At 43.0% G+C, this 23,296-nt stretch overlaps 1 long non-coding RNA gene across 3 annotated transcripts in view; it reads left to right on the forward strand.

Moving 5' to 3' along the window:
* LOC137850667 (uncharacterized) overlaps positions 1-13,516 on the forward strand; it is a 45,395-nt gene extending 31,879 nt beyond the window's left edge. For 2 of the 3 annotated variants that reach the window (XR_011092722.1, XR_011092723.1), the window contains exons 5-7: positions 2,668-2,800; positions 4,943-5,032; positions 6,786-13,516. This is a non-coding gene — a long non-coding RNA (uncharacterized lncRNA). Of the gene's footprint in view, positions 1-2,667; positions 2,801-3,103; positions 3,326-4,942; positions 5,033-6,785 lie in introns of all 3 variants that reach the window. The other variant, XR_011092724.1, reaches the window with a different exon arrangement.
* The last annotated feature ends 9,780 nt before the right edge of the window (positions 13,517-23,296 follow it).

Genomic DNA, 23,296 nt, shown 5'->3' on the forward strand with positions numbered 1-23,296 from the left:
TTTTTAATTTTATTTTTAATTTAATTTTATTTTTATTTTGCCTTTATCAACATGGCTTTTCACAGCAGCCAATGTGTCACATAACTTCTCTTATGAGCCTCCTGAAGTCCTGGGGGTCAGCCTGCAAAGTGAAAAATGCAGAGATCTAGGAATGGCTCAGCCAGCTGAAAGTTACGGGAAGGGAAAGGCTCCAGTTTCACTGAAGGGGAAAAAAAAAAAAAAAAGAAAAAAAAAAGGAGAAGAAGAAGAATGGCTCCTTTCAATGCAGACGGAGGCAGTCTGGCTGAGAGTCAGGGAGGTTTAAAAATCCAAGAGGTCCAATAACTGAAAATCTGTATAGATTCAAAGCAATATTTTAAATACCGCACAAGTGCAGATAAAAAAAAAAAAAAAGAAAGAAAGAAAAAAAAAGTGATGGTTTTTCCATCCTCCTGGTGCACATAGCCAACCACGTACCAAAACTAGTCACTATTTCTTCCCCCCAAACCCTGAGCGCATGTGTCCAGTCCATGTTGTCAAAGGATGTGGATGAAGACCTCCTGCTGGAATAACTCCTCTTATCACTTTTCAGTGGGATGATGGCAGATTGTTCCCAACCAAAAACCCACAAGAAGGTCCTCTTATTTTGGTGAAATATGAATGTTGTTGTTGTCCTAGCAGTGGTGCTGAGCTAATGATCCAGCAGCAATGCTGCCATTCGCATCTCAGGTGGTGTTACTTCTGCTGATGAGGCTCCAGTTCGTGATGCCCATTTCACAACAACAAAAAATGACACACAAAGCAAGAGCCATGGGTTCTGGAGAACCTGGTTGTGGTTTTATACTGTGAAGCTGCCTCTCCTTCTCCTCCCTCTCCCTCCTTCTCCTTGGGTCTCTTTTTCCCTGTCTGTTTGCCTTCCTTTCTCTCCTTTTACTGCTCCTATTCACTGTTCCAGCTTCTCCCCGTAGTTCCAGACAGGCTCCAAAGCCTTGTATGAAAACACGGGGAGAGGGCAAATGATCAGTGAATAAAGCACTGAGGACTTACCTCTTAGAGCCTGTTATACTGTCAGCTCAAAGTTAAAGCGCAATAAATCTGGCGGTCTCACGTTGGTCCCCCGTGTGCTGCAGTCCACCTCATAAAACTACTACATAATTAAGTACAGTGCAGCACAATTGGCAGTCTCTGCTCAGCGAAGGCCCAGCAGTGAGCGTATAAACCTGCTGCCGGTCCCCAAAGGTGGATGCTTGAGGTGATGGGGAGGTGGGGGAAGGCGCAGCCTGCCAGCGCAGCCCCCCTGCCTTCCTGTGAGGAGGGGGCAGCTCAGCCTTCCCACCGCTGGTACGGCCCCTGAGTGCGAGTATTTAAGCAGGGGAGAGGAGAGTAGGCAGCAAAGGTGATGCTGTGGGGGGAGCAAGAGCAGCCATGCAAAGGTGGCCCCAAGGGAGTCAAGGCAGCACCTGCTGCAGAGGCTGGGGCAGCCTGTGGGAGCAGGATGTGGGGGAAATGGGCAGCCCAGAGGAAAAGGAAGCAGACTGGCAACAGGTCTCCATCCTGCATCTTCTTTTGCTTCCTTGGTTGTCTTTCCTGACATCAGGCTGTGAATATTTTGAATGTCAAATTCTGCTAAGAAAGCAGTTTTCCTGCTCTGGAGGGATGCTGCCCAGATGTAGATGTACAGATGGGATGTACACTGCCCAGACTGCCTGATGCCCCCCTCATGCTCTGCACCTTGGGTACCTAAAGCACTGCTCTGTGGAAAGGCAGGGAGCTGCAAAATTTCTCTATTATTTGGTTTAGCACCCAAATTTTCTCTTTAACAGCAGGACACTTGTGACTACGCAGGGCAGAGGTGTGTGTTGCTTATGGTAGTGAGCTAAACCTCCTTTTAAGAAATGAAAAAGAAAAAAAAAAAAGATGGAAAAAAGGAAAGAGAAGTGTTTAATCACCAGTTAGGCAGCTAGCTCCAGCTGCAGGACTGGCCCTATCCTGCTGGTGCCCTCTAGTGCTTTGCTCCCCAGCTGCAGGAATGATTTTTCGAGCTGTAACTGCACATTTTGGGTCAGCAGAGGCTTGGGAGGAAATCCCCCAGTACAAATAATCCTCAGTTTTCATTTGTGTTCATGGTACTGCTGGTTTTTCTCTCTGGCATTTTTGTGGCCTGCTGCATGCAGATGTGTACTTTGCCCAGGTCTGTGCACATGTGGTGTTTCTGCTGTTTTGGGGAAGGACTGGTTTTATTTTATGCACTTGCACTGTGTGTGACTGGCTGGTCCTGTTATACCCCATGCCACAGCTGAACTGTATTTTCCAAGCTATAAGCTGAGCTGCCAGTTCTCTCTGCCTCCCTACAAAAAGAAGGTTTAAGATTAGCTTGTCTGCTCTGTGGAAAGCTGCTTGTCACAGTGTTGGTGTCCCATTAACGTACCCTTTTGGAGAGAAGGTGCCCTACATACAGACCTGATCTGTGTGTGCAGCTGAAATCAAGGAGATTGCTTGTCCTCATGCAATCAGCATGCAATACCTCTAGAAAGTCCTGGAATATCTCTGAGAGCCTTAAATTCCACATGGACAAAATTCCCAGATGAAAAAAAGGGGGATGTATTTGGGTAAATCCAAGAACATACCTAAATAGTAATATCTGAAGGATCTACAACTTATTTCTTTATTTTTTATTTTTATTTTTAGAAGTTCCCTCCATGAAAGTCCTCATTTCTTATGGAAGGTCTCATTATCCCAGTGGAGATGGTGTGCCCCAGCCAGCTGCAGGCAGAAGAGAGCATGCATGGATGCTGTTTCTCAGAGAAATCTGCTAGGAGAGGTAAGACAAACGTGTGAAGAAAGATGGTACTAAGGTTACATATTTTGGGGATGAGAAATGAAGGCTCAAAACCCTTTGAAGAGAATTTTCCATGATTACTTATGGCACAAAAATTTGTCTAAAGAATCTTGTCCATGAAATTGGCACATGAGGTGGTATTTGTTCTTGCTCCTCTTAGTTATGATGTTGCTTTTAGCCTGTTTCATTTGTAGATGTCCAAACTCTCTACGAAACTAATTTCAACATAACTAGCCATTTTTTTTTTTTTCCTTTTTATTTTTTTTTTTTTTCGTGAAATAAAAGTATGGATAGACCTGAAACACTTCAGAGAGCTTGATCTGTAAATTCTCAGCCCTGTGATGTGAAATGAATGATTTCAGATCTCCATGCAGACTTCATGGGTGGACCTTATTTCAGTAGATGGAACTGACTTACACCCCAAATATAAAAAGCCCTAATACCGAGAGGTGCAAGATCTGCACAGAGAGCCAGACCCCAAATGTAAGCCAAAATAACAGACAGAAGGTAGGCCATTAGCCTTTTGGTTCTTTCAAGCAGTTTTATTCCTCCAGTTTTTAAAGAAGCAGCAGAAGTTAATGAACTGTTTTTTCCAGAAAGCAAACTTTTTGGTCAAAGTCACTTTGGGTATTTGGGGAAAAGTATTTTGAATGATCCAGTGGTGGATTTCAGCTGTAAAGCTCTCTGAAGTCGTCTTCTGCCAGTTTGTCTGCCAGAAGACAAGTTGCCCATGTGGTGCTTTGGACAGACTGCCACTCTTTATTTGTAACACCCACCTCTGCTATTATTACTGTCATTACTGTCATGAGTTGTTACTGGTGGTTCTTGTCTCTTCTTGCATGCTGCTTTTTTTTTTTTTTTTTTTTTTTTTGTGAGCTGGAGCACAGCTTCTAGTTCTGCTTCGAGTGAGCAGTGGGAGTAAAGGGGCTGGATGGTGTTTTACACCAGCAGCCCGTGCTCCTTCAGGGTACCACTGACACCACCACAGGTATAGGTGACAGTACTTTTTGAGACTGTGGGGCTCGTTTTGCCCAGCAGGAGGTGCCAGAATGGAAGTACTTTATTGCCAGAGTCCTGGATTTGGTCGGCTGAAAGCAAATGCAGGTGGGGAAGTAAGAGTTTTTCCAGATTGCCCTGGGACAGCATGAAGCCTGATTATGGCTAACAAGATCACATCACAGTATCAGGGCAGAAGTCTTTCTCTGCCAAATTATGGTAGACTCACGGAGTTCTTGGGTGACATATTCAAACTTGGGCTGCTGAAGCAAAGTTGCCTGCTATCTGAAGCCACAGCACTTGAAATTTAGGGCTGGAGCTAAGGCTCCTTCTGCTGGCTTCAGGCCCCTTGGGTAGCAAAGAGTAATTTTAGTTCGTGTCAAAGAAAATGAATGACTCTTTGCCCTGCAGACGTGACAGCTTTGGGGTTTTCTGCACTGCCCCTCTGCCATGTAGCAGAGGGCCTTGCTGTGGGAAAGGGCTTATAGCAGAGGGTGCCCCAGGAAATCGGGGCCAGGTACCCCTTGGCCCCAGGAAACCCTTGCTGCTGGTGTGGGCTGAGCAATAGGATGTTCTGTTTTGTGTCAGAAGACTGCCCTGGCAGCCACAATAAAAGTATACAAACGTATATCTATACCGAGCAACCCAGCCCTTGGTGTCCATCAGGATTTACGCTTCATCTATGTTATGGATTAAGGTAAAAAAAAATCAGGCTAAACCATAACATATATTAACTGTATATCTGGGCACTTAAATCTGGGGAGAAAGTTCCTTGTTCTGGGTAGTGCAATCTTCTCTGAGAGTGAATTCCTGAGCTGTTACTCCTGAACAAAACCCTGTGGAGAAGTGCCCTGGAGATAATCAGTTGCAGCTCTCCTGTCACTCATGGGACTGAGAGTCTGTTGTGGATGGATGGAGCTGACTCCACCAGCTTGTAGTTGCCTGGATTAATCACATGTTGGGCCAGAGTATGAGAGCACTGCCTATAATGGGTCTAAAATGTTACTGGGTGTAGAGCTGAGCTTTTCTGTGATCCAGACCTATTGAAGTTTGACTCTACACAACAACTCAGATACCCATTCACTTCTCCTGCAGCCATTTTATTCCTACTTTTTATAATAATTCCAGGATTTTCTGGAAAATGCCTCCAAAATGGTGGTAATGTCCCACTGAGACAAACAAGAGCCCATACATTGGAGCGAGATACAGGACAGAGAGGTGAGTATTCTTTTAAAAGCAGGTTTAAAGGCATTCTTCCCCAGCTCCCATTCCCATTCCTCTTGGACAGATGTCCATCTGGCTACCCAATGCATCACAGCCTTTCTTGGCCACAGCAGGAGGTACCCGGGGAGGCTGGGCAGCGCTTGCTGGTGGGGAACCTGCTGTCGGCAAGCCAGTGGTGGAGCCTGACACCTCTGAAGCCATAAAAGCTGGGAATTTTAACCCACAGCCAAGGATTACAGACCCCAGCAGCCAGGCATCGGCAGGACGCCACCTTAATGTTGCCATGCTGGGCACTGGGGTTTTAATGCCTAACTGTGAATTTCCTACCTCGTCTTTCTGCATGCACACACACACTTTTTCTTTTTTGGAGGGGCTCTCTTGCTACATTAGCTTTCTTGCAATGCGTTTTTTGTTGTGTGAATACTGCCGCCCTGTCAGCTCGGCACCGAAATGCCATAAATCTGGTGGTCTCGTGCCTGTCCCCTGTGTACTGCAGTCCACCTCATAAAACTGCTACTTAATTAAGTACGGCGTGGTACAATTGGCAGTCTCTGCTCAGCAGCCAAGGCTCAGGTCTGAGCACACACATGTACGCCTGTCGGGCTTGTGCCGAGAGGTGTGGCGAGGGACCTGCTGCTGTTGGAGTGGGGAGGCATTTCTAAGTAGAGGTGGCTGAGAAAACTCTTTAAAAGTGTAGAAAATGTCTTATAAATTGTTAAAAGCCTACCCCTCTAATCACAGGCCAGGGTTTCTAGGCCAGCTGGGGAGAGGACACCTTTCTTTGAATACAAGACTTCATATACTCAGAAATGCTTAAGAATTAATTACGATTGATTTGGGAAATGAAAATGAAAGAATGTTAATAAATTGTTAGTATGCAATGAAAGCAATACCTTAAGGTTACCCAGAGGCCTTGCTTCCATCTATCTCACTCAGGATAAATAAGAGATCGTTAAATTTTCCATTTTAATTGGCCATAGAGCCAATATCTGAAGGAACTTTATAGGCTTTAGTGCATTGTTCCTCCTGCTGATCTTATTCTTTCTTTTTTGTTTGTAAGGATGCAAACTGAGTGGTGGAGAAGTTATGTAGCAAGTCATGGGTACAAGTTCATTCTCTTGACTCCTAATGACTCTCTAAACCAGAAAAATGCCTTTATTGATGGCCCATAAATTATAAGCACTTTAATTAGAGCATTGACCCTCACCTCCTTTTAACACATTTCACCTTCCATCTCAGTAGTGTGGCCATCGCTGTGATGCCAGGGCTCTCTCTTGTGTTGGCTTATAACAAATCTCTGCAGTCTCTTTTGTAGGCAGAGCCACACTTGCTGCCTCCATGCTCTCCCCATGAGTCAGCCTGGATCCATCCACACACCACTCAGGACAGGCAGGCAGCACACATGCAAGCCCAGCGTAGATTGGGTTGGAGCTTGCAGAATTTGGCTGGCTAGAAACAGTGCTGGAGAGGGTATAGGTCTTTGTGAGTGGCCCTGTTGACTGGGTTCGTGAGCTGGCAAGCGTTGGCATTGACTTCATATGGATATTTAGAAACCCCACATTTGGAGACCAAATTTGGATCTGCTCCTTTTGCCTGAGCACAACCATTATTGCAGTTAAAACATTGCTACTATTAAAATAATAAGCTCTGAATAGTTATAATATTGACTTGTTCTTTCCTTGTTAGTGACGCATGATGACTGAATAACTGATGAAATGTGATGCTCACCACAAGCTTTATTTTTCAGACCCCAAAGTTCCACATCTCCTCAGTCACGAATGCTGCATTGCCAGGGCATGGGCTCTGCCCATCCTGGTAGGCTCAGAGCTATGGTGGGTTGTGAAAATCAAGAGCAAACAGCGAGGAAAGACAAGTCTTGTCAGTCTGGAGAATGAGTTGGTTGAACCACCAGGCCCCGGATCTATGGCAGCGGAAGCAACATTGGAATTGTGTCTTGCTGTGAGTTCAGCTTCTTTTCCAGACCCTTTTCCGTTCACATGAAAGCCCTTCAGACTCAATGGGGATTTTGCTCTAACAATAACAACAGACTTATTCCCAAAGCCACTGGCATGGGAATTTTATTTAGTAACAGCTTTATTCTTTGTGAGGTCTCCAAGGAAGGCAATTGTTTTCTTCTGTCTGATGTTGGAGATGGAGATCTAGGGACAGGTGGTGGATTTCCTTCTCCTTCTGGTCTTGGTGGTTGAGGGAAAGATCAAGGCCATTATTTTCCTTTCACTCTAGTGTCAGTGCAAATGCATCCAGAGCTTAGTGAGTACACAGAAATTATTAGTTTTCAGTGTTTGTTCAAATGGATGCTATTCAAAACAATCTGCACCAGCAAAAGCAAATAATACCCAGTATGGATATTCTGTAAAACCAAAGGAAAAAGAATAAATCCTCTAATTCACAGAACATGGTTTTGCACGTTGTCTGAAAGCTATTATAATTTTACAGTTATTTACGCATAATAAATCTAGAGTTGGAAGAGAAACTCAAGGCCAGCAAGGTATTTGCCATCAGACTAGAGTGCACAGCAGCTCAAGGCAGTTGCTCAGAGCTGTTCACGTTCCCCTTGTGCTACACTGCACTGGTGCGATGCCAGTGAGAGCACCTTTCCCTCAGATGTTGGAGGAGTGGGGAGGAACAAGGAACAAGTAGCACGTCTGCCAGCACTAAAGAGGTAAACCGACACCGGAACTCAGCCTTTCTGTAAAATAACTCTTGCTAATATCATCATGTGTTACAGAGATTGAAAATCAGATTAAGGTAATTGAGAGTAGTCAGGCAGCATAGCAGTGTGTGCAAAGAGTTTAGTAAAAAAAAAAAAAAGTTGTAAGGAAAATATGGCTGTTAGGGTTTGGTTTGCCTTTCCATTAGAAAGGAAAAATGAAACTAAAAGGTGGTTTTATGCTATACTCTCCTGTGGGTGTAAGTATACAGGAAACGACCCAGCTGATTAGGCCAGATGGCAAGGATGAAAACCGGTGTGCAGACACTGCACAGCAAATACTGGAATTATGAAAATGGTGATGCTGTATTTTGCCACATAACACGCGTCCTTCTCGGCTGGACCCCAGGCACCTTGTGCCAGTTACCGTGACGCTGACGAGATGCCAGCACCCCATGCAAGCCAAAAGCCATGGGGCAGGCGTGGGTGCGATGGTTCCTGGGATGGGCAGTCACTCAGGCCTGATCATGCAGGGGGAGGCGCAGAGCCCAGGAGGTGGCTGGTGATGCTCTGCCAGCCAGTTCTGGGCTCTGGGATGGTCACACAAGGAAAATGCCTGTGCTACCTCCTGCGGGCGGTGGCTGAGGGTTTGGCTGGGTTTCAGTGGCGAGGCACTGACATTTGCTGGAAAATATGCTTCTAAACGTGAGACGTTCTCCTGAACTTTCTCCTGGCTTAAGATTTCTGCTGCTTCCAGAAACACTGTTTCTGCCTCAAAAAGGCCTAGCAAATGCTTTGTGAATAGCTCAGATGACAAAATATCATCATCGTTTTCTTTCCCTTCAGTATTGGGCCCTATCATGTGAGGAACTCTGCCAGCATAGAGGTAGGCAGCATCCTTCCCTTGCAATTTGGTTACAAAAATTGGTATCTAATTATGTGGGCCCGGCGTGCCCCGTCAGTCTCCGATTTGGCCAAGCTCCCGATGGATGCCTGCCCTAGGTTGGCTGCTCCCACGCGCCCGCCAGTGTGGGTGGATAAATGACTCAGATAAAATTTGACTGACTGGTAGAAACCTGGTCTGGGGGTAATTCAAGACAGGGACTTGGGGGAGTCTGTTGTGTTATCAAACCTGGGCAGATGTGGCAAACAGCTTTGTGAGAGTGCTCTTTCACCAGCTTGCTAATATCCTGGCCAGAATTCAGTACTCACTGATCTCATAGTTTGTTACCTGAGATTAATCTTTATTTTGGAAAAAGTCTGTGAAAAAGAAGGTATCTCTTTCTAGCGCTGTATAGGAAAAAAATAATTTAACCTCAGAAGCTAGATCCTCTACTGGCAGATGTCAGCATGAGTCCATTGTCCTAAATCATTATTATTATGACCAGGTATGTCTGAGATATGAAACAAGATTTTGTTGTTAAATGGAAAATGTTGAAGTCAGTGGCAGAAGTCTTGTTGGAAAAAAAAAAAGTCACAACAAAAAAACCCAAAACACATGTTCCAATTTACAGGTCAGTTGATATCCTCCCCCGAGGCTGCCTTAATTTCTAGTTTGGGCATGTCAATAAATCAATGCCACAAGCCATCAGTGAGGCAGTATCCAGCAAAGCAGCTGCCATATGAACACCATGCTCAGAATCCAAGTATGTATATAGCCAAAAATCTCTCAGTACGTTTTCTTACTTCATTAGTTTCTGTTTTGCATAAAAATAGCTGTCATTTCTGCAATGAATAATCATGTCTGCCTTGAGATAGATATGTCTACGTGATAAGTTTGTTAAATAATAATGAGAGGAAATAAGTTCCTGTGTGGAACCTTTAATGCAATTCTGTTATGGTACTTTTTCTTGTTAATAGATGTCCTTTAAGCGCTATTTTTTGTGCGTGTTATACGTAGGTGAAGAAGCAGTTGATAAAACAATAACATCATTAAAAAAAAAAAAAAAAAAGTGATGACTTTATGCTTACACATCCCAGGATAATATCACAGCTATGATTAATAGAGGGTTGTAACACAAATAAGACTCTATGGAGACTTTCTGCCTCATGCTGTGTACATTTTTCACTGCTGTGCAGTGGCTATAAAATACTCTCTTATGGGATCCTTAAGGTTTGATTTTCCTCTACTTTGTGTTATGAGATGAATGCACTTGAGCAGGTGAATTCAAGTCATTACCATGTCTGGACTCCTGCTGTCCATTCAATCCGCAGTGTTGCAAATAACTGCACGATCTGCAAGGCCAGGAGAGTTGTGACTTGGTTATGCTGGAAAGAAGGGAGCTGGGGAAGGATGTTCTTCCAGTGCACCCCAAAGTGCACCCTGAAACCTTGCTCCAAGAAGATAAAAATGTCAGGAAGACAGGAAGATGGGTGACAAAAGCATCAGAATTTCTTCAGCCTTCAAAGACCAGCACAATACCTTCTCAGATCTCTGAAAACATCTGTAACTTTTGAAATCTGGTCAGGATCAAAAAAGGTATTATGGGTACTGACTGCCTGAAACCTATCATGCTGGACACTTCCTGCAGAGGTTAAACTAAACAAGTAGTTCCTGGAGCAGAGGAACTAACACAACCCGGTTTCCTCCAACCTGTCTCACAAGATCTCTTCCTCCTCTAGATTCTCTGTCTCAGACAGAAAAAGCACATGGTAAGGCTTGTATCTTAGGGGAGACATAAAGAACAACAAATGATTTCTCTTCCTGGTCACCGAGGTGCAAAAAATAAATCTCGAGGTATTGGAGACTGCGACCCTCTCTGTCAAATCTGGCTGAGACGAGTAATGAGAGTTACCAGTGGGGAACAGAAACAGACAAACGCAGCATGACTGTATAGACCTTGTTTCCTTAGGAAACTGGGCTCAAAACAAAGCACACAAATCTGGTATATTTATAGTGAAAGAGGTGGGGGGCTTTCCTTTCCAGAGGAAATGGACTGCTTTCCTGGGCCTGATCCTCACATTACTGGAAACTGCTTCAGTTCACACTGACTGCAGATCCTGTCCTGCTCTTCCCGATCCAGGAACCTGTGTAAGTTCTGGCAGAAGTTAGCAGTGCCTGTAGCACTACCAGAAGATACCTCAGGTGCTCCACAGTAACGTTTATTTCTGTATTAATACTATGCCTAAGGTATGTATAGGATATTTATGATGTATCCAAGAGTCAGTCAACTGAGCTGAAAATCAGGGAAAGAGAAAGGATCAAACTGAAGACAAGTTACCTCAGCTCCAGCTCTATCCCATGCTACAACTTAGCAGACAGACTACACTGCCAAGTACAAATTCGTACCTTTTTGGTGGCATGGTGGTAGCTTCCTGCAAGAGTTTTTGGTTCTCCTTGGTGGGAGGAAATGTAGGAAGAGGAGGGCAAGGTTGAGGCAAATTCAACCCAAAGTCCCTCTGAGAAAGCAGAAACCAGGCAGGCTGTTTCTCCTCTCAGATGTGAAGTTTCCTCCCCAGGGGGAAAGAAGAATTGGGCGAGCTAAAAGAGGCAGTATTGTTAAGCAAGGTAAAACACTTGGAAATCTAGAATTTTTCTGCTCTACCACAAAGTTTCCAATCTCTACGTACTGCAGATGCAGCCCAACCTCTCAGGAAGCCAAGACATGTAGATACTGGGATACTGAACACCAAAGACACCTATTAAATCTAGTCCCTGACAATGCAACATTGTTCCCAATTTTAAATTTGTTGGAGTTCCTTTGTATTTTGGGTTCTTGTTTTTAGAATTGGCTGTGGACAGGTTTTCTGCTTTGTACTCAAAATACCCAAACTGGGCTTAAGTTACTAGTTAAACATTATGAAGTGTCTTTTAAAGACCTGTAAAGTACAGAGTTACTTGTTATATAGCTAGGCTTTTGTTATTTGGCCTTTCATCCAGAAGTTTTTGAAAAGCCAAGAACAAAATGTCTCTCCTCATTGATACCCTGATCTTATGTCTACTGATCACAAATGCAGATTAGAGTAAAACTCTCTGCTCTAGCTGGTACTGGGTGTTTCTTGACAGCCCCCTATAGCCAAATACCTAATAGCCTTTTTTTTTTCTTTTTTTTTTTTTTTTCCTTCTTTTTCCAGGAGGTGATTCCAAGAGTAAAACAAAGCATAGTTTTCAGAGATATTTCTGATTTGCCAGCCTGATTCCTCTATTACTCCTCCATGAATTCTCACAGCCATACTTTTCTGGCCCTTGTGTGGGGCTATATGTGAGATAATCTTACCTGATCATTTCAGTTAATTCTAAAATGATCCTGAAGCAAGTTTTACCATAAAACAAAACAAAAGAATTTCTCACAGTGTGCTCTTGCATCTTTGCACTGACTCAAATAGCATGTGCAGGCCTGTCTCTGTGTTTAAAGGTAGCCAATATTGTCCAATCACAGTTTTATGCCCAGAACCAATATACCTCCTTAACAATAATTTCTGAAATTTTCTCCACGAGTCTTGTCCAGTATTTGCTGACTTGAGCCATCATCAGCACAAATGTATTGTGGTGTTCAGTGAATGTCTAAGGTGTTAACCCATCACGGGCTCACTATGCATAGCAGCAGACTACAGCAGAGGAGCTCTTTGTGGTTGTGAGCAAAAGTTAATAGAAGGTGTATCTTCCTCTTCTTTTGGTACTCATTGTTCTTCCTGACACCGACTTTTTGTTGCTTTTCATTAGGATCCATTTAAGAATTAGCAGCCTGATCGCCTTTCTTCGTATAATGTCACGTACGTTATGGCTCAGTGGTGAGGCATGCTGTCTTTCAACAGAAGTGCTAGCACATTCTGGGAATGGTGTCATGGAGCTAATTGGACAACTTGCTTTCAGTTGTACTGGATTTTTTAAAGTCAGGTCTGAACACATCTCAGTACAACTCTATAATCAGGATTAAAAGCAAAGGCCTCATCCTTTTCTGGCTTCTACTGGACTAAGTGAAGACAGCATTTGGAGTCAGTGTAGCTGTATGAGTGCAAGTGGATTGTAAGACTCAGTACTTTGAGATTTGTATCAAAGGTGTTTTTAATAGCCTGCAGTTTTCTTGGCATGAACTGCTTTCATGACTCAAGACATACATGGTGGGCTGAATTTATGCTGTGTGCAGGTTTCATTCAGGTGGGATTTAATGCGAAACTTGTAAATGTTCACATGCGTATGCACTGGCCTATGCTGTGTAACTGCCACCAGAGCCACATACAGGAATTTCTCTGAATCAAGGTGCTATCTGAGAGTATTAGTGTTGGCAAGGCCAAATACAGAAGCCTTGTACAGTCGCTTGTGCAACACATGGCTGGAAACATGCCCTCCACAGCACATCCAGCCTCTCCCATTAAATCCATGCCTGAGTGAGGATGTGATGTACTGCAGTGACCATTAGTGCAGACACGTGTGTCTATCTGTACTCAGACTGGGAGTGGGAATAACAACATGTAGACGATAAAGATGGAGTTTCATTCACAGACAATGGATTTGGAGTCCTTCAATAAAACAGAACACCGTGGATAAAAAGGGTATTTAGGAAGTTTCTGTGTATACGGTATTTGTGCTTTTGTCGCTGACTTGCTTCCAATAAGATAAATAACAAGGAAATTACAGCATTTTTATAACCAGTACGGTGAAATAGTATTTAAAGAACCTTTTATTTCAACATCAAAGCATACATAAAAGAATAATCCATTCCCAATGGAATAACAAGACAAGACAGGACACTTGCTGTCTTTTAAAGCAAGAGGTTTTTCTTGCCAAGAACCTGAAGAAAGTAGATCTGCTTAAAATGACAAACTGATGCTTTTTGGCCTGTTAGCAAACTAATGCCCTCAATATGAAGAAGAGTCAAAGCCTTATTTCTAAAAAGACAGGATAAAGATGAGTGAGGTAAATCACATGGGAAAGAACTAGAAATGCTCACTATCATATGTATATTGTAATATATATATATATATTTGGAATGCGTAAAGGAATACCAGCATTCAACCAAAGAGGAAACCATAGCAATTTAGGAGCCTGGAATAATTTTCCTCATTAAATCAGCTCCAAATCCCACTGCAATCAGTGCAGAGGGATCCTTCTATTCCTTTCTCCTTCCTGTCCACCACCACCGTTGCATTAAAGTGGTGGCTTTGGGAGGTCTGTACAAGTGTCTTGCAGGCAGCCTGTTGGTGCCAGCAGATTGTGCAGGGCCTCTTTGCACCCACCTCATGCCTGAAGTGGCTTTGGAAGAGTCTCGGATGTAAGGGACAGAGGTAAGTCTGGTCTGGGGGGCTGCCTGTAAATTGGAGAGTGTGGATGTGGACTGGAGGAGTGAGACTTCCATGCTGTGTGCCTTGCAGCCAGGCCGCTGTCTCAAAGGGCCTTTCCTGCAGCAGCCGGCACGTGCAGAGTGTCAGCCCCTGCGCTCCTGCGTGCGCGTGTGGGCTTCCATCACGGCCCCGGCGCTTTGAACAGCCACTTTGTAGACAAGCAGGGAAGAGGTAAATCGAGTGCTTGGGAGGGGGAAGGAGGGTGGGGAGGAAGGAAAAGAAATGTGAGAAAGCCTTAGATGTAGTCCAAGCGTCCATCTGGTGGGTCCTTCTGATGTTCCCTTGCCGAAGCCCTCCCACTGAGCATGTCTCAGAAGGATCCCTCCTTTCTTTCTCTCCTGCCAAAAACTGAGTCAGAGGCGGGTTTTGTTAGAAAAGGGGTCATGAAAGCTTTGTTCAGCCTGCCCCCGTAGGGTGTGCGTTTGTTTAGGAGGATATTGAGGCTGTCCGAGAGCTGGTGGTTTGTATTCACACAAAGCTGAGCAGCTTCAGCCTGACTGGGACACCAGCACCTCTGACACTCATCCAGAAGGTGCCATGCCAGAAAAAGCCCAGGATTGCCCCAAACCCTAAGTGGACTGATGCATCAGGGAGGGTTTTTGTTGCTGATTAGTGTCACCAGTCATATTTCAGGTTGCTCTTTTATTCTGACTTACCCAGGGAGTGGGGGGAAGTGCCTGCTGTGGACACAGCAGTCAGGCCTCTGACCCACTGCTGCCCCAGGGGAAGAAAAGGCCTTGCAGCGTGCCCACCCATTTCTCAACGGAGCTGGCTGGGGTGGGGAATTCAGGTTTCAGCCCTGCACCTCTTCCTCCTGCTTCCTTGGGGCTCCCTGGAGCCTGCATTTGCAGCTGTGCTGCTCCTGGTCGTGTAGGTGGGTTTTGCAAGGTTTTACAAGTGGCTTGAGTGGCTGTCTCATCTCACTATTTTGGAAAACAAGCATTGCTGTTTACTAGGCTGGATTTTGACCCTTAAAATTTAAAGGTTTTTTTTTTTTTTTTTTTTTTTTTTCCCGGAGGTGGGGGGGATTACCTTTTGCAGGTGTACATTGGATGGGGTTTTTAATATTTTACATGCAGAGGGAAGAATACATGGTGTAACTGACTTCTAAGGGGACATAGTACAAAAGATAAAAGAAAGAGAAATACCAGAATGAAAGCAACTGATTTCCATAAGACTTTCATGGAAGTTTGGGTCATTTAATAGTCAAATATGGGAATAAGAAATAAAGGAATAAGAACGGAAATTTGCTATTCTACTTGTTTTAACAAATACACACAAAGAAAAAAAAGTTTATTTTTTTTTCCATTTTACTTTCAGTTCAGAACTCTTAGGTTCAAATTAAATTTAAACAGATGTGCACCAGCTATTTAGTTTCAAACTCTTGAAGAAAGACCACGTCTGCATTTCCACTGATATAAAGTGACACTCAACTGCTATAAAATGAAAGCCATTGTATGATGGAGCTATTTATCTTGCTCATTTAAGATAGAGAAACATTTTAAATGAAAATGTAAACAGGCCATTAAGCCTCACTGAAGGAGGATGCCAAAAAGGTTACTTTTAAAAACATATGCTTGAAATCAGAAAACAGAAAATGAAAAATGAAGCATCGTAGCAGTTAGGACCTCATCCTGGATGGGAGGCAAAATGCAACGCCAGGATGAAGGGAGATACAATAGGATTTCAAGAGAGTCTTGTGTCCAGTAGTTATTTTAAAGACTTGAAAGAAAATACATGGAATTTTATACTATTGAATTGCTGCTGGGAGGTTTCTTTTATTAATACAGTGCTCAGTTTGCTTCTCAGTGAGGGTCTGGACTCAGAAAAGAAACACATGCTCTTTCCTGCGAGTGATGGGAACACAGGGACAGCTCCTCTGTGCTGCTGTAAGTCAAGAATCTCCAGCGATGTCTGTGGAATTAAGCCAGTTTGTATGAGCTGAAGATCTGGCCTAGGGTTTCCAGCCAACTGAATGGCTGAATTGGGATCCATTTTTTTTTTTTTTTCTTCTTCTTTTTCCAGTGCCTAACAGTGTGCTTGGGTAACTTTGGTGGGCCCTTAGGACACACAGCTTCTGCCACAGCTCATCTCCAAAGTGGGGCTGGGTGCTGCTGCTGTGCACAGAAAGAGGAGTGGGAAGGGGCTGCATGCGTGCAACAATGCAAACAACCATTCCACATATACACATATCTTTCCTTCCTTACTTTGAGCTCTTTTAGGCATGAACGACTTCCTTGTCTCTCTTTTAACCATGGCATTCCTGCTTCGTCATTATGCCTTCCCTTTAAAGGGAACAGGAGCATTTCTAAATGGCTAAGTGATGTTATTAATTGAGACCTTTCTCTTTCCACTGATCTAAATTGTCTTCTTTATCTCCTTAGTGCTCCAACAGGAATAGCCTCCTTACTGTCCCCTCTGCCAACACTTGAAGCCTTTCTCTGGTCATTTCTTGCTCCAGCTATCACATCCCAGTCTTTAGGCTTGGCCCATTTTGCTCCCAGTCCCTCAGTCTGCTCCAAATCCCTCCGGCAAGCTTGCCACCTCGTGCCATTCATTCCCTGTCTCCCTGGCTCTGTGCTGTCTTCATCTCTTGTTCATGGAGTTATGGAGTTCAAACACCTCTGGAGGTGTTTGAACTCCATAAGCCCTTCACATTTCATACCTTACCTAAAATAGTGCTTTTATTTCTGCTCCGTTCCTTCCTGCCCTTGGTGATCTGCTGTGACTGCTCCTTTTGTCTGCTTCCCCCACTCCTGCCTAGGGGCCCCTTTCCATGCTGCCGTCTGATTAATGTGTGTCAGTGCCCTCCATTTCCTTCTCCAAATCACTTCTTGAAAGCCCACCTATTCCATGAAATGTAACCACCTGAAAGGTACCTCTTTGGGTCTGGCAAGAAGCAATTCCATCTTATTTGATGGCGTGAAGCCATCAAAACCATTACAACCATTGCTTTCACACTTGATATGATCACTGATCCCTCTTCTGCTGCAATACCAAGCTCTTGCAGTACTGATTTTCACCTGTGCCATATACACCTTCTAAGCCATTGGGAAACAGAAGAAAAATGGCTTGATGGCTTCTCCATTCCCCTAATTTCCTGGGCTTGCAGGGGGAGGAGTGGCTGTGGCTGGGTCACTGAGCCTGCTCTGTGCCTTGTAGGCCATCACCCCAACTGCCATCATCTCTTCCCATCCTCTACTTCTCTTCTAGGCGTGCTAGCTGCACTCCATGGTGGACAAATTTAAAGGGTGTGAAGTCTTTCCACCACAGAGGCTGTGTGCCAAACAGGCATTTCCCTGTTGCGGAGGAATTCCCAGATGGACCAAGATGGGGACTGGGTCTTTGGGCCAAGGTATGGCTTTTGATTTTTGCTAAGTATTGTGTTTCTCTAAGGGCAGCAGGCAAAGTCTCAGTGTTTTATAAACACTGTTAACTCTAATAACTCAGTAATAATAATGCTTTTTTGAATGACTTTATTTTTATGGGTGTAATTATGTTGCACATATTTAATAAATTTAATTTAAAGACATCTCTTTGCAAAACTCCTCAAATTAAGTTGCAATTATCCCTTTTCCTATGCAACGGATTATGAGTGTACATTGGATCTAGTCTTAGTTTTTTTTTCTTCTCTCTGATCCAGCCAAAGTTTTATAAGCAGTATTTTATTTATATTAAAGCTGTGTCTCATTGATATTATGGGCACTTCAACCTGACAGTGTTTGGGGGTATTTATTTTGGCTGTTGCATCATCACATATTTAGACGAGAGGAAATAGCTATGTGCCTTCTAAATTGCTAACACTAAGGGGAGCACTTAATCTTTAGAATATCTTAACTATAAATCCAACATCAACACGTGTGTCAGAAAACACACAAATTCTTTGTGCCTAAATATTCAAGGATCATGATTAATGTTTAATGCAAAACACACACTAAGTGCATGGAAATGGAATGCCAGTTGCTTTAGGTCCCATTAAAGAACTTCAGAACCTACATTTAATGATATTCTTGAAATATCCTCTATATACCTCCTGAGAAATTTGTGATTCGTTACTGCTTGCTTGCTAGTGTCAAGCACTGTGTCTTTTCTTCCAGTTTCTGGGCTGTGAGTCAAAATTGCCCCCGAGACAGTGAACATGGGGAGGGAGGCCGCAAGTAAAAAGAAAGGATTGTGCCTTGCCTACAGCTCATGCCTAGCTGAATCAATGAAGGGGATGCAAGGGGGGGGTACACAAGTGGCAGGAAAAAATGGACCACTACCCTGACCCTTAGATGTGGTAAAAGGTAAGCCAGGGACTTATGGGACTAATTCATCAGGCTCTTCCTGCAGCTCCCAAGGCCCCCTCAGAAAGGGTGCTCCTTACTGGTTCCTGTGCCTTATAAAGAGCTGAGACTGCACGGGCAGCCCCATTGTGCTGCCAAGAGGCTGGCCTTGGGGCAACCTGTAGCTCACCTCTGCCCCAGCATTATAGCAATGATGGCTCTTGGACTACAGAAGTTACCAGGTGACATTGCTTTCCTGAGCAAAGGGTTTTCTGTAAATGATACTTCAGCAGCTCTTAAAGCTGTACCTTTTTGCATCCAGGAGTATGGCAGTGATCCTTGAATATGGATGTGGTCCTTAGATTTACTTTTGTTTTGCAATCTTCATTTTCTTCAGGTATCATACATATGTAATATTCTCTAAAATGTGCTATGTACTGAAGGAGAAGTTCTCATCTTATTCCATAAATGCATTTTACTGGGGCTGTATGTAACACCTCTTCAAAGAAAATTGTCTTAATTTTACTGCATTTTTCCCTATGCCTCTTATTGATTTGGTAAAACAAAAGTTGTGTCTTCTTATAAAAATGAGGAATTGTGAGTGTTTGGAGTCTTATTACATACCTATTTTAAAATATGCAGTTTCCATGTGGTTTATTTAACTATTTAGCAGTGCAAGATGAAGACTTATATCATTAGTGAAATGCCCAGAGGTTTCAATGAGATGTGAGTTTAGAAGTCTTTGCTGCCCAAGCAGCACTCAGAGACATGTTGTCTCTTCTGAGCAAAACAGCATTTGTCAGCATCCTGTGGCCATCAACACTGTAACAGGTGTGGGGATGTTTATTCTGTATGAAAATATCTCAGTTTTTTGGGCTTTGTTTTGTTTTGTTAGTGTTGTTATTTTGGCTCCTGAGATAACCTCACCGGAGTATCCTATGGATAAGCAGTGGAACATTTTTACTGAGGAGAATATACCTGCCGTGCAATGTGAGCAAATATGTACAGTGTATTGCTTAGGCTGTAGCTTTATCTGTTGATAAATTGGGAAGGTCTTAACTATGAAGCTGCTAATAGATATGGCAGTTCCACACTTCTGTTACCTCTGCAGTGCTCTTTTATAATTCACTATTTCAGGGAAGCTGCATTTTTAGTCCCCTTGAAGTTACGGTAGAATTCATGGGCATTTTTGTGGGAATGATATAGGCAGACCAAGAATAAAGAATCATAAGGAACTGGAGGAAACTGTCACCGAATGTCTCTTCAACTCAGGTCAGAAACTCTACGAACACCTTTCCTGAGCTTGGAAGGGAGAGGGCAGTGATGAACTGCAGGCACTATCCTGTTGCAAGCATAAAACTTATGTTACCTGGCTTTGTATTTCAGTGCAGTATGCCTATTATTATCCACGATTCACAAAGTGCAAAATCTTTCCTGACGTTGCAAGGAGAATGCTGTGGTTTGTGTGAGAACTATGGAAAGTGAATTAAGAAAATCAGAATTAATTTTGGAAATGAATGGTGGATATCACCATAGATTAGGACATTCAGCTACCTGTTTTTACTGTTGCAATTTAAAGACTGATTGCTGTCTTGGTTCAAAGCATTTACCTTGGCAAAAGAGAGTTAATGCTTCAGTTTTCTGCTTTATTGGCAAATGTCTTGCAGTTACCACTGCCTACTGTTGGTAAGTATTATACTGGAAAACAAGCAGAAACATTTTGCTTAAGTGTAGCTGTTGCAGCTACAATTTATTTTGTGATTGTTGTGCACATGTGGACTATTCAAGGAGGAGAGCTGATTTTGGATCCTACCACCACATTATGACTTACTAATGTTATAATTTAGGAACACCAGCTATAGCAACAGTCTTTCTCTCACTCCTCTTGTAGTTTTAGATACTTTCTTGCTTGCTTCCTTGCTTTTTTTTTTTTTTTTTTTCTCTTCTTGTTTGTTTGTTTGTTTGTTTGTTTTTGAGTTATTTGAGTCTCTTTTTTAGTTTTCTTTTTATGATGGAGGCTTGCAATGGTTCAGTTCTACTCCTGAATATTGCCACGTGCAGTTTTATGCAGTGTGAGACATTCTAGGTCCCATGATGAGAAATAATTCATGGAGCATTTAAATTGTTCATCGACCACAGGCATGTGATGAAGAGTGACTTGAGTGAGAAGGTCCCATCTGGGCTGCTGAGCTACACTGGCTGCATGGTCCTGCTCCAGCATTCAGAGTGGCAGGAAGCCCAGCCACTGTGCAGACAGATGAGAAAAAGGTAAGTCAGGCACCTACAGTGAGTTTGCTTCAGCTGGTAAATAAATCCAAACTGTTTCTCTCAGTAAGTATTGGGCTAAATAAAGACCGCTGGAATTTAACTTTATTTGAAAAACATGAGACAAAGCAAAGTGTGAAGTAATGGTTTCCCATTCCTTCACTTTGCCATCACATAGTTTGTATAGCCTGGGCAGAGATGTCCAATTTAGAGGAAAGGTTGCATTGCTGGTAATGAGTATACACCACTTGCATCTTTTGGCTGTGGTCCTTCAGTATGTCTTGTGTGTCATGGGACCTGATTATTATGGAGACTCTGCTGCTCCTGTGGGAAAGGACACATGTTTCAATTCAATGTGATCAATACTGCAGAGATTTTCAGTGGACGGGTGCTACTTTAAATAAACAAGCACATGTCTTATATAACGTTTACAGAGCCTTTTCTGTTCCCAAGCCTATACAATCACAGTATGAGAACAGGCATGTCTGTGCTCCCTTGCAGTTTCCCTTAGAGCTTCTTTTGTGATGGTCCTCAGATTAAACTTAACCAGAGAACCTTAGAAAAAAAATAGAAGACCTTCTTTCAAAACACAGCAGCTTAGCATTACATCTATCCTAAACTATTAGAAACAGTGCTAGCAGTGTGCTTGGTGACAGACTCTTCGTTGACCAAACAAAAGAGCTGTAGTGGGTAGGCAGACTGGATGGGCTACCGGGTATTTGTCTTTATCATTACGCTGTGTTAAAACTGACAAAATGCTTAACAAAACTGGCAAAATCAATACTTTTCCCACTCCAAAATGTGCTGTTGTTGCAGGTTTTTCCAGGTGGTATTGATAAATACAGTTTTTTTGAGTTAATTTCTCTAGTGTGAGTGTAAATGTTCGGTCTTGGGAAGAGATGCTGTGTGGTTAGCAGGTTTTGCTGTTCAGAATTATGTGGAAAGGCAGCAGTCCAAAGTGGACTATATAAGTAAAGGAGAGTTTGCTGCTTGCCTGGGTCTCTGATTAGAGGAAGCCCTTGAGGCAGAAATTCTTTGACATTCCTGAAAGAATAATTTACTCACACATTCTATGACCTATGCTGTGCCAAGACTGGCATGGATGGGTAAATAAAACATTTTATGTTTTGAGGCTAGTTAGGTGCAGTATCACTTTCTCTTCTTCTTCTTCCTTTTTTCTCTCTTTTTTTTTTCCTCTCTCTCTCTCTCTCTCTTTTTTTTTTTTTTTTCCCTCCAGGAAATCAAATGGTGCTGCCATTCAGTGCCAGAACAGGGCTATCATATGACAGAAGATGTGCACTATCAATTGCATCATTATTGCTTGATGTATAGTGCATATCTCACAGAACAGAACCTAGCTAGTATGCTAGTCTGATTTCATTATTCCCATCTGATTTTCAGGCCTCAGCATATCCATGCCCTTTTTTTCAGTGGAGGCAGGAGTTGATATTCTAGCCCAGTACAAACAAAGTTGCTCTCACTGAACCACAGCATGCCATATCACCATCTGGAGCGCATTTCTGAGAGAGCAATCAGTGCTGTTGTCTATCACTTTTCTCTACCAGCAGCTGTTTCCTGCCAAGCTCCTTCCCTCCAGCTCTCCACTGCTGCCTGCTCAGTTGGGTCCTCCTAGGCCATGCAGGCCACGAGCAGCCACCCTGGCACAGCTGTGTAGCACACAGATAGTTCACTACACAGAGCTGAGCTGTGTATCTGCTCCTGACTTTACCTGGACCCCTGTCACCTGGATTCCAACTTTATTGTATTAAGACTGTAAAATTATTCATGGAAATACGCTATTAGTATTGCATGATTTAGTTTTCCCTTGGGAATTCTGCAGGGGGAAAAAAATGGTGATAATCCCTGGCTTGTTAGCACCTAGATGGGTAGCTAATGTCTACATAGCTTCTGTTTCCTTATGACTTAGAGCACTAGTGTTGAAAAGTACAGGCTGGGAACGTATCTGTAATTTACATCACCTCCACCCTCAGAAAAATGTTCAGTCGAGATATCCTATTCAAAATGCTAAAATTTTTGAAAAAAAAAAAAAAAAAAGTCACCATCCCACTTATTTCTGATAAAGTACTAAACAGTTTTACCTGTTACACAGAAGTCTCCATTAAAAGTCACAGTAAAATGAATACTGAAAAGCTTAGTACTAATACATGCTATGACCATAAGATGGAGATATTGGGCTACAAAAGAAACTAGGTACTTCATTGCCTTACTGTTTTGGTTACTGTGGGCTTATTTGAAGAAAACAATTAAGATTATTATTAGCTAAAATTAGTGTTGTGGTAGGGATTAGAGACCAGCCAAACCAGGATGTCAGAGTGCTAGAAATATGAAATTCTGGTTTCAAATGCAGTGTTAAATGTGAAAATGTGAGCTGCTATTGTAATGTTTTCAACAGTGAATTAGGGTGGTCCTTTGTTTCACAAAAATTGTTGAAACATCATACTTCTAAATAGCAGAAGGCACCCTCCTTTCTGATGAGTAGGAAATTATATATAGCTCTCAAAGGCAGTAAAAATATCTTATGGATAACATGATCCATACATACTGTCTATAACATAGTTATTTTCTAATCATTAAGTACATCATCAAAGTCCAAGGTCTAATCAACAATTCACTCTCTGCTAGAGGCCCCAGGTCTGCAATAACAGAGGAGGAGAATTGCCTATGGCACTGAAGGGGAGGGAGGGAGGGAGGGTAAACTGTAGTAGAGGGGTTTCAGCCAGCCACTCTCAAGGTGGATCTCCAACAGGCAACCTT

Source organism: Anas acuta, chromosome 2, assembly GCF_963932015.1.
Source record: "Anas acuta chromosome 2, bAnaAcu1.1, whole genome shotgun sequence".
In the NCBI taxonomy this organism is placed as follows: domain Eukaryota; kingdom Metazoa; phylum Chordata; class Aves; order Anseriformes; family Anatidae; genus Anas; species Anas acuta.